Here is a 7399-nt window from a genome sequence, read left to right as displayed (position 1 = left end):
AAAGTGGCTTGGGAAGGGCCTGTCCTGCAGGCTCCTGTCACCAGAAGAAATGACTTTGTTCTTTAGTCACCTAGAAGCAGCCAGCCCAAGGAGATGCAGATGCCCATGGACCCTGAGAGGGGCCAACCAGCCCCTGGTGTGGAGACCAGGCCGATGGTGGAGGTAGAGGACTCAGCCCTGGCGCCTGAGGCCAGGACCCGCCCGGGGTCCTCCAAGGATGCTGGGGAAATCCTTGAGCTACAGGAGCTGGGGGCCGAAGGAAGTCCAGCAGCCCCAGAGCAGACACTACAACAACAGACTCAACCTCCCCAGGCCCCCAGGCCCCCAGGCCAAGCAGAGGTGTCCCCTTCCCTCCACAGCCCGGAGCAGGTAAGTGGACCGTTGGGAGGGTCTGAATGATGACCAAGCCCCTGCTCGCTGAGCGCTTGCTGAGTGCAGGGCTGTGTGTGGCGCTCTTGCAGAGTTCTTGTCTGAGTTTCCTGAGGCTGATATAACAAAAGTCCCACAGCCCAGGGGCAGGGAGGGGGGTGTTTAAACATCAGACTTTTATTGTCTCATGGTTCTGGAGGCTGGAAGTCAGAGATCAAGGTGTCGGCAGGGTCACTTCCCAGCAGAGGGCTGTGAGGCAGAATCTGGTCCTGGCCTCTCCCAGCTTCTGGTGGTTTCCGGCAATCTGAGGTTCCTTGGCTTGGAGGAGCATCCCCCCATCTCTACCTTCATCTTCACGTGGCCTTCTCCCTGTGTGTGAGCCCCTCTCCAAATTTCCCCTTTTTGTAAGGACCCCAGTCATACTGGATTAGAGGCCACCCTAGTGACCCCATCTTAACTTGATCGTGAGCAACAATGCTGTTTCCAAATACGGTCACAGTCACAGGTACTGGGAGGACTTCAGAACCTTTGCGGGGACACAGTTCAACCCGTAACCTTCCCCAACCCTACCTGCTGTCTGAGGGTGTAACAGGGAAGAGCCAATTCTGACTCCATGTTGGATCTGTTTCTTTGACGTTAGCCTTTGCTTTTCATTGCTTTTGGTACTATAATCATCCATAATGGCCTGCCTCAGGGAACCCTGGCCCTCTGCCTGAATATTAAACTAAAGTGCCTCTGTTCAGCTCACAGGGAGACAATCTGACCCCGCCCACCTGTGAATGGCTGCAAGAAAGAAGAAATTAATGCATCCCCTCCTCAATTCCAGGAGATGATGTGCAAGACAGACGGTTCTCTTTACTTTATTTCCCCACCGCCTCTCCCTCTCTATTCTGCCTTTTTACTTTACTTCCCTGTCTGATTCTATAGAAGAAAATGGCACCCAGACTCCGATTAGGTGGTTATTTTGAGACATAAGTCTGCCATCTTCTCGGTCTGCCGGCTTTCCGAATAAAGTATTCCTTGTCTCGACACCTCATGTCTGACTTACTGGCCTGTGTGCGGTGAGCAGCGCGAGCCTGGACTCGGTAACAAGGGGACCATGGCACCCCGGCGGGCGCAGAGGCTCGGCGTGTGTCCTCGCTGGGCCCCAGGGCTGGGAAACAGCAGGGCCGAGGAGGCACAGCCCGCTGGTGCTGGACCCTGAAGCCTCCTGTGCTGTCTGTCAGCAGAGCTGGGCCAAGCACCCCCTGGGTGCCGGGCTTGGCATCTGGAGAATACGGGGCTGCTGGGGCAGGGTGTGGGATGGATCCCGAGATGGGTGGGATTGTGCCCGGTGGGCCGTGTCCAGCCGTGCACAGCAGGAAGCGACGGTTCCCATCCTCCGCTGTGGGGCTGCTGGGGGCTTTCCCGAGTGGGTGACACCTGAATGGGGTTTGACAAATGATCAGACACCCACTAAGTGGCCCTGTGGGGGAGGGCCCGGGTTGCTGAGCGATGAGGAACCCTAAGGCAGGGCAAGGTCAGGGGTTGAAGAAAGGGGAGACTGGGAGGAGACCATGGACCCCTGGGCCACCCTTGCACAGCCATGGGGCTTGAGAAGTCCGGAGACTGTAGGTTCCATGGGTCGTGCGCCCTTATGCATCATTTCAGGGAGCCGGCCTGTGACTTTTGTCGGATTCTCCAGGGCTCCTGAGACGAATAAAATGCAGAAGTTGGGGCCCCTGCCGAGGGTAAGGTCAGGGTGCCGTGCCGGTCCCTGGGTGTCCCTCTGGGGCTGTGCTGTAACAGGGCAGCTGTTCTTACCCTTTTACCAGCCATGGGACAGAGCGGTGAGTCCTTGCCGGCCGTGGGCAGAGGCAGAGCTGAGATTTGAACCACATGGTCAGGCTCCTGGCCTCAGGCCCAGGCACCTCAAGGAACGCCTGGCCTCATCCAGGGAGAACCCCGTGCTCGTGGCAGCTCCTTCAGACGGGTGGTCAGCTTTCATCTGTCTGGTGTCCCGTCCACGCTCAGATTTCCCTGAACTAGGAGGCTGTGTGGATAAGTCACTAATATTTGTCCACAGTGCATGTCTGTGTGTGTGTCCTCTCCATTGTCTTATCCAGAGAGCAGGTCACCGCCAGGTGACGTCATTCAGCTGTTACCCGCACCCCCCAGGGGGGAAGGAGCAGAGCCTGGGTCTGGGAAGAGTCAGGAATACATGCAGAGCAGCAGGGACCCCCGCCCGCCCAAGCAGGGGCAGCCGTGACGGCACGGTGTCGTCACCCGCACGCCCAGGCAGCGTCCTGGGGGAGCGTGACCCAGAGGACACGCTGGGCTGTGAGGTCTCTGCTACCCGTGGGGGGATGGAGTGGGGGGACTCCCCACGGGCTGACTCAGGGGTCTTCTCATGTTCATAGAGGCCCACCAGCCCCCACCCACTGCTCCCACAAGAAACCAGGTTCTGGTTCTATTTCAGTAGAATTCCTCTAAGAGGCCACACAGGTTTCTGCTCCTGGAACCATTTTATTCTCTTCTCTCTGCAGGAATATGAACAAAAGTATTTTTTGAAGGACGTTTCCTGTGGTGGTAAGTAGTCTAAATTCTTCATTTTCTTTTTTAATTTGTTAACATTTTTTTGGGTTTTTTTGTTAACAAAAGTTTTGTTAAACAAATTTTCTCGTTTATTTGTTTAGGCTAAATCTTCCTTGTTGGGACTTCCCTGATAGTCCAGTGGCTAAGACTCCATGCTCCCAATGCAGGGGGCCTGGGTTCAATCCCTTACTGGGGAAATAGATCCCACATGCCACAACTAAAGATCTCACATGCTGCAACAAAGATCCCGTGTGCCGCAACTAAGACCTGGTGTGGCCAAATAAATAAATATATATATTTTTAAAAGTCTTCCTTCTTTGACATGAATGCTAAGGCCTAATGTCTTTATTTTCGAGACGGGGGACCACCTGCCTACCCGAAGCTTAGGGAACTTTCCTGTGGACTTGAGATCCACTTTTTCATATTCACCAATGACAGTAGAGAAACAGATACTTGTCAGATATAAGTTTTGTGGGGCTCATAAACAAAGATTGGATGTTGTTTTTATTTTATTATACATTCCTGTTTTTAAGAGAAAGTATGAGTGGGTGATGGGAATACTTATCTAACCCTAGATCAGTGGGTCCCCACGGCTGGGATGCTACGGGCTTAGGGGCAAAAAAGTCAAGATTTATCGAGCACGTGCTGTATGCCAGGTGCTTTTTATAATCTTATTCTAACAGCTCTGGGAGACTGCCCCCATTTTACAGATTTAAAACACGACAATCCGAAGCTCAGAGAGGCTACAAAACTTGCCCCAGGTCTCAAGGCCTAACCTGGTCCCCGCGCTGATGCCAGGAGGCCTACCCATCCAGAGCACCTCACAGCCCGTGGCTGCGTGGCATGTGAGAGGGGCAGGGCAGGGCGGACGTCAGCAGATACTTTATCCACAGGGCTTCTGACTTGCCTGGGGTTCCTTGGTTCCTTCTCCCAGGTTCATTGGCACCAGCAATGAATGAGCAACAGGCGTGTCAAGAGACACAGCAGGTCATGGCCAGACCTTGGCCTCCTGGCCCCTGGGCCTGATCCCTTCTGTGGGATTATCTGGGCTGGCACAGGGCTTTCCAGGTCGTGGGCTCAGGTGGAAACACCTCCACACTCCTGGGAGCCCAGTTACAGAGGATGCTCCGCCGGCCTCCCAGGAATGTAAACAAACTCTCCCTTTTTGCCTTTATTTTTTTCAGCCATCAATAAGATCTATTGTGAATTCAGACATGAGGTTCCAGAAAGTAACTGGAAGATGTTACGGGGTTTACTGGACTTGAAGAAAATGACGAGATATGGGAACCCCAACATCCAGGAGATTTGGAAGAGCTCCTCAGGCGGAGAAATGGGCTAGGGAGGGACATTTCTGTATTTAAACTCATGGCTGCCCTCCATAACATGGAGCTACATATATGTTTGCAAATTATAAACAAATTGGTTGCAGAAGGTATCTTAGGTAGGCATGCAGAGAGCTCCCAATAAACTCGTTTTTGACACAGGGCTGTTACTTTACGCAGTGTCCTGGATGGGTAGGGTCTGAGCTTCTTTTTTTTTTTTTTTTTTTTTTTTTTTGTGCTAGTCTTATGAAGCCTGGGCACTCTGTTCAGAAAACTGATTTTAAATACATCACATGATGCGCAGGCTCAGCGGCCATGGCTCACGGGCCCAGCCGCTCCGCGGCATGCGGGATCTTCCCGGACCGGGGCATGAACCTGCATCAGCAGGTGGACTCTCAACCACTGCGCCACCAGGGAAGCCCGGATCTGAGCTTCTTTTCCAGTTCTCATCCCACCAGAAACTTCATGAATCCCAGATGGAACTGCGGTCCTTATCCAAATAGATTCTGTATAAACTTCCAATGGGGACATCAGCTCTGCCCGCAAGCAAAGGTGCTTCTCTGTCAGGGGCACTGCCTGTGGCCAGTGTGGCAGAGATGGGATCCCAGGGGACTGCTGATTGCACTGGCTGGGCTCACATTCCTCGGAGCCTCTCCCTAGGCTCTGCGGCCAGGAGAGTTCTGTGGTTGTCTTTCTGCCCCCACCAACTCCTTGATTTCAGAGTCACTGTGATGTCTGCATGACCTGGGACAGGGCGTGGCATCGAGCAGGTGCTCCACGAATAGGTACAAGGAAGTCGAAAACAGGCAACCCGCAGGCCGCTCTGAGTAGTCAGAGACGCTAGTCCATACCTGGCCCTGGGACCAGACTATCCCTATCAAAAACGGGCAGAAGGCTCTGCTCAGTATTCTGTGATAACCTATATGGGAAAAGAATCTGAAAAAGATGCTTATATGTATATGTATAACTGCATCACTTAGCTGTATACCTGAAGCGAACACAGCGTTGTATATCAACTATACTCCAATATAAAATATAAATTAAATTTTTAAAAATGGGCAGAAGAAAAAACAAAACAAAACAAAAAGTGGGCAGAAGACCTAAACAGACATTTCTCCAAAGAATACAGATGGCCAATAGGCACAGGGAAAGATGCTCAACATCACTAATTATCAGAGAAATGCAAATCAAAACTACAACGACGTATCACCTCCCACCGGTCAGAATGGCCATCATCAAGAAGTCTACAAATAACAAATGCTTGAGAGGGTGTAGATAAAAGGAAACCCTCTTACACTGTTGGTGAGAATGTAAATTGATGCAACCACTATGGAGAATAGTATGGAGGTTCCTTAAGAAACTAAAAATAGAGTTACCATATGATCCAGCAATCCCACTCCTGGGCATACATCTGGAGAAAACTCTAATTCCAAAAGATACATGCAACCTCAATGTTCACAGCAGCGCTATAGACAATAGCCAAGACATGGAAGCAACCTAAGTGTCCATCGACAGAGGAACGAACAAAGAAGACGTGGTGTACGTACAATGGAATATTAACTCAGCCATAAAAAAGAATGAAATAATGCCATTTGCAGCTACGTGGATGGACTTAGAGATTGTCATAATGAGTGAAGTAAGACAGAGAAAGAGAAATATCATATGATATCGCTTATATGTGCTATCTAAAATATAACAGAAATGAACTTATTTACAAGACGGAAACAGACCCACAGACACAGAGGACAAACTTGTGGTTGGCAAAGGGGAAAGAGGGGAGGGATCAATTAGGAGTATGGGATTAACAGATACACACCACTATATATAAAATAGATAAACAAGGACCTACTCTACAGCACAGGGAGCTATATTCAGTATCCTGTAATAACCTATAATGGAAAAGAATCTGAAAAAGAATATATATATGTATGTATAATTGAATCACTTTTCTGTACACCTGAAACTAACACAAAATTGTAAATCGACTATAGTTCAATTAAAAAAAAAAAAAAAAAAAAACATAAGACTATCCCTCTGCTCTTGTATCTGAGGATCAGATTGGAATGTGACCAGGCCCCAGCTTCCTAAACCAGAACTAGCCAGGGTGGGGCATGGTGACAGTCACAGAGACCTTTTTTAAGTATCTGAAACTATTTTTTTAAGGAATGGATATCATTATAAACTTTTTGAGATAATCATAGATTTACATGCAGCTGTAAGAAATAATATGGAGAGATCTCCTCACCCTTTACCCAGTTTCCTAAAATGCTAGCATTTTGCACAGTCATGGTACAATATTAAAGCCGAGATAACAACACTGACACAGTGAATATACCCAACATTTCCATCATCACAAGGACCGCTCATGTTGCCCTTTTTTTTTTTTAACTTTTTATTTTATATTGGAGTACAGTTGATTGACAATGTTGTGTTTGTTTCAGGTGTAGCCACATCCACCTTCCCGCATTAACTTCTGGTATTCACTTGTCTTTATTTCTATGATTTTGCCATTTCAAAATGTTAAATAACTAGAATCACACAGTATGTAATGTTATGAGATTTTTTTCTTTGCATTTAGCATAATTCTTTAGAAAAGTAGCTTAAACTGTTAAAGTTTTAATGCCAAAGATAATGGCCAAAGCTTTTGCCAAAAAGTTGTACAATTTAGCAATACTTGCTTTTATACTTTTTCTTTACCTAATAAAATTTCCATCCTAACTGTTTCTTTTCATTCCCTGTGTGTGCAGAAGCTTGAGTGTGATGTCCTTGGGAGATGGTATCTTACCCAGAGGAAGGCACAGGCCCTGAGGATGTGATCTGTGGGCTGAGGGACTCTAGAATGGGGATTAAACGCCAGAGAAGCCTCTTCTCCTGGTTTGTGTTATTCCCCCCGGGGCCTCTGTCTCTGGGAATGACAACCCTGTCCATACAGAGTGTGCGCTCCACCCTGCCCCCCTTTCTCACTCACGCCAAACATCATCAGTCCTTGGAAATGCTCACAAACCAGCTGCTTTCTTCCACCCAGCACCAAGTGTCTTCAACTTCATTATTAAAGGAAATGCCATAACCACCAGTCTCTCTCAGGACAGAAACGTGGGTGTCATCCTGGCCCTCCATCTCGCTCACCCGCCCCC

Source organism: Lipotes vexillifer, unplaced genomic scaffold (genome assembly GCF_000442215.2).
Source record: "Lipotes vexillifer unplaced genomic scaffold, Lipotes_vexillifer_v1.1 scaffold1094, whole genome shotgun sequence".
NCBI classification, from domain to species: Eukaryota; Metazoa; Chordata; class Mammalia; order Artiodactyla; family Lipotidae; genus Lipotes; species Lipotes vexillifer.
Note: the sequence above shows the minus strand (reverse complement) of the source record.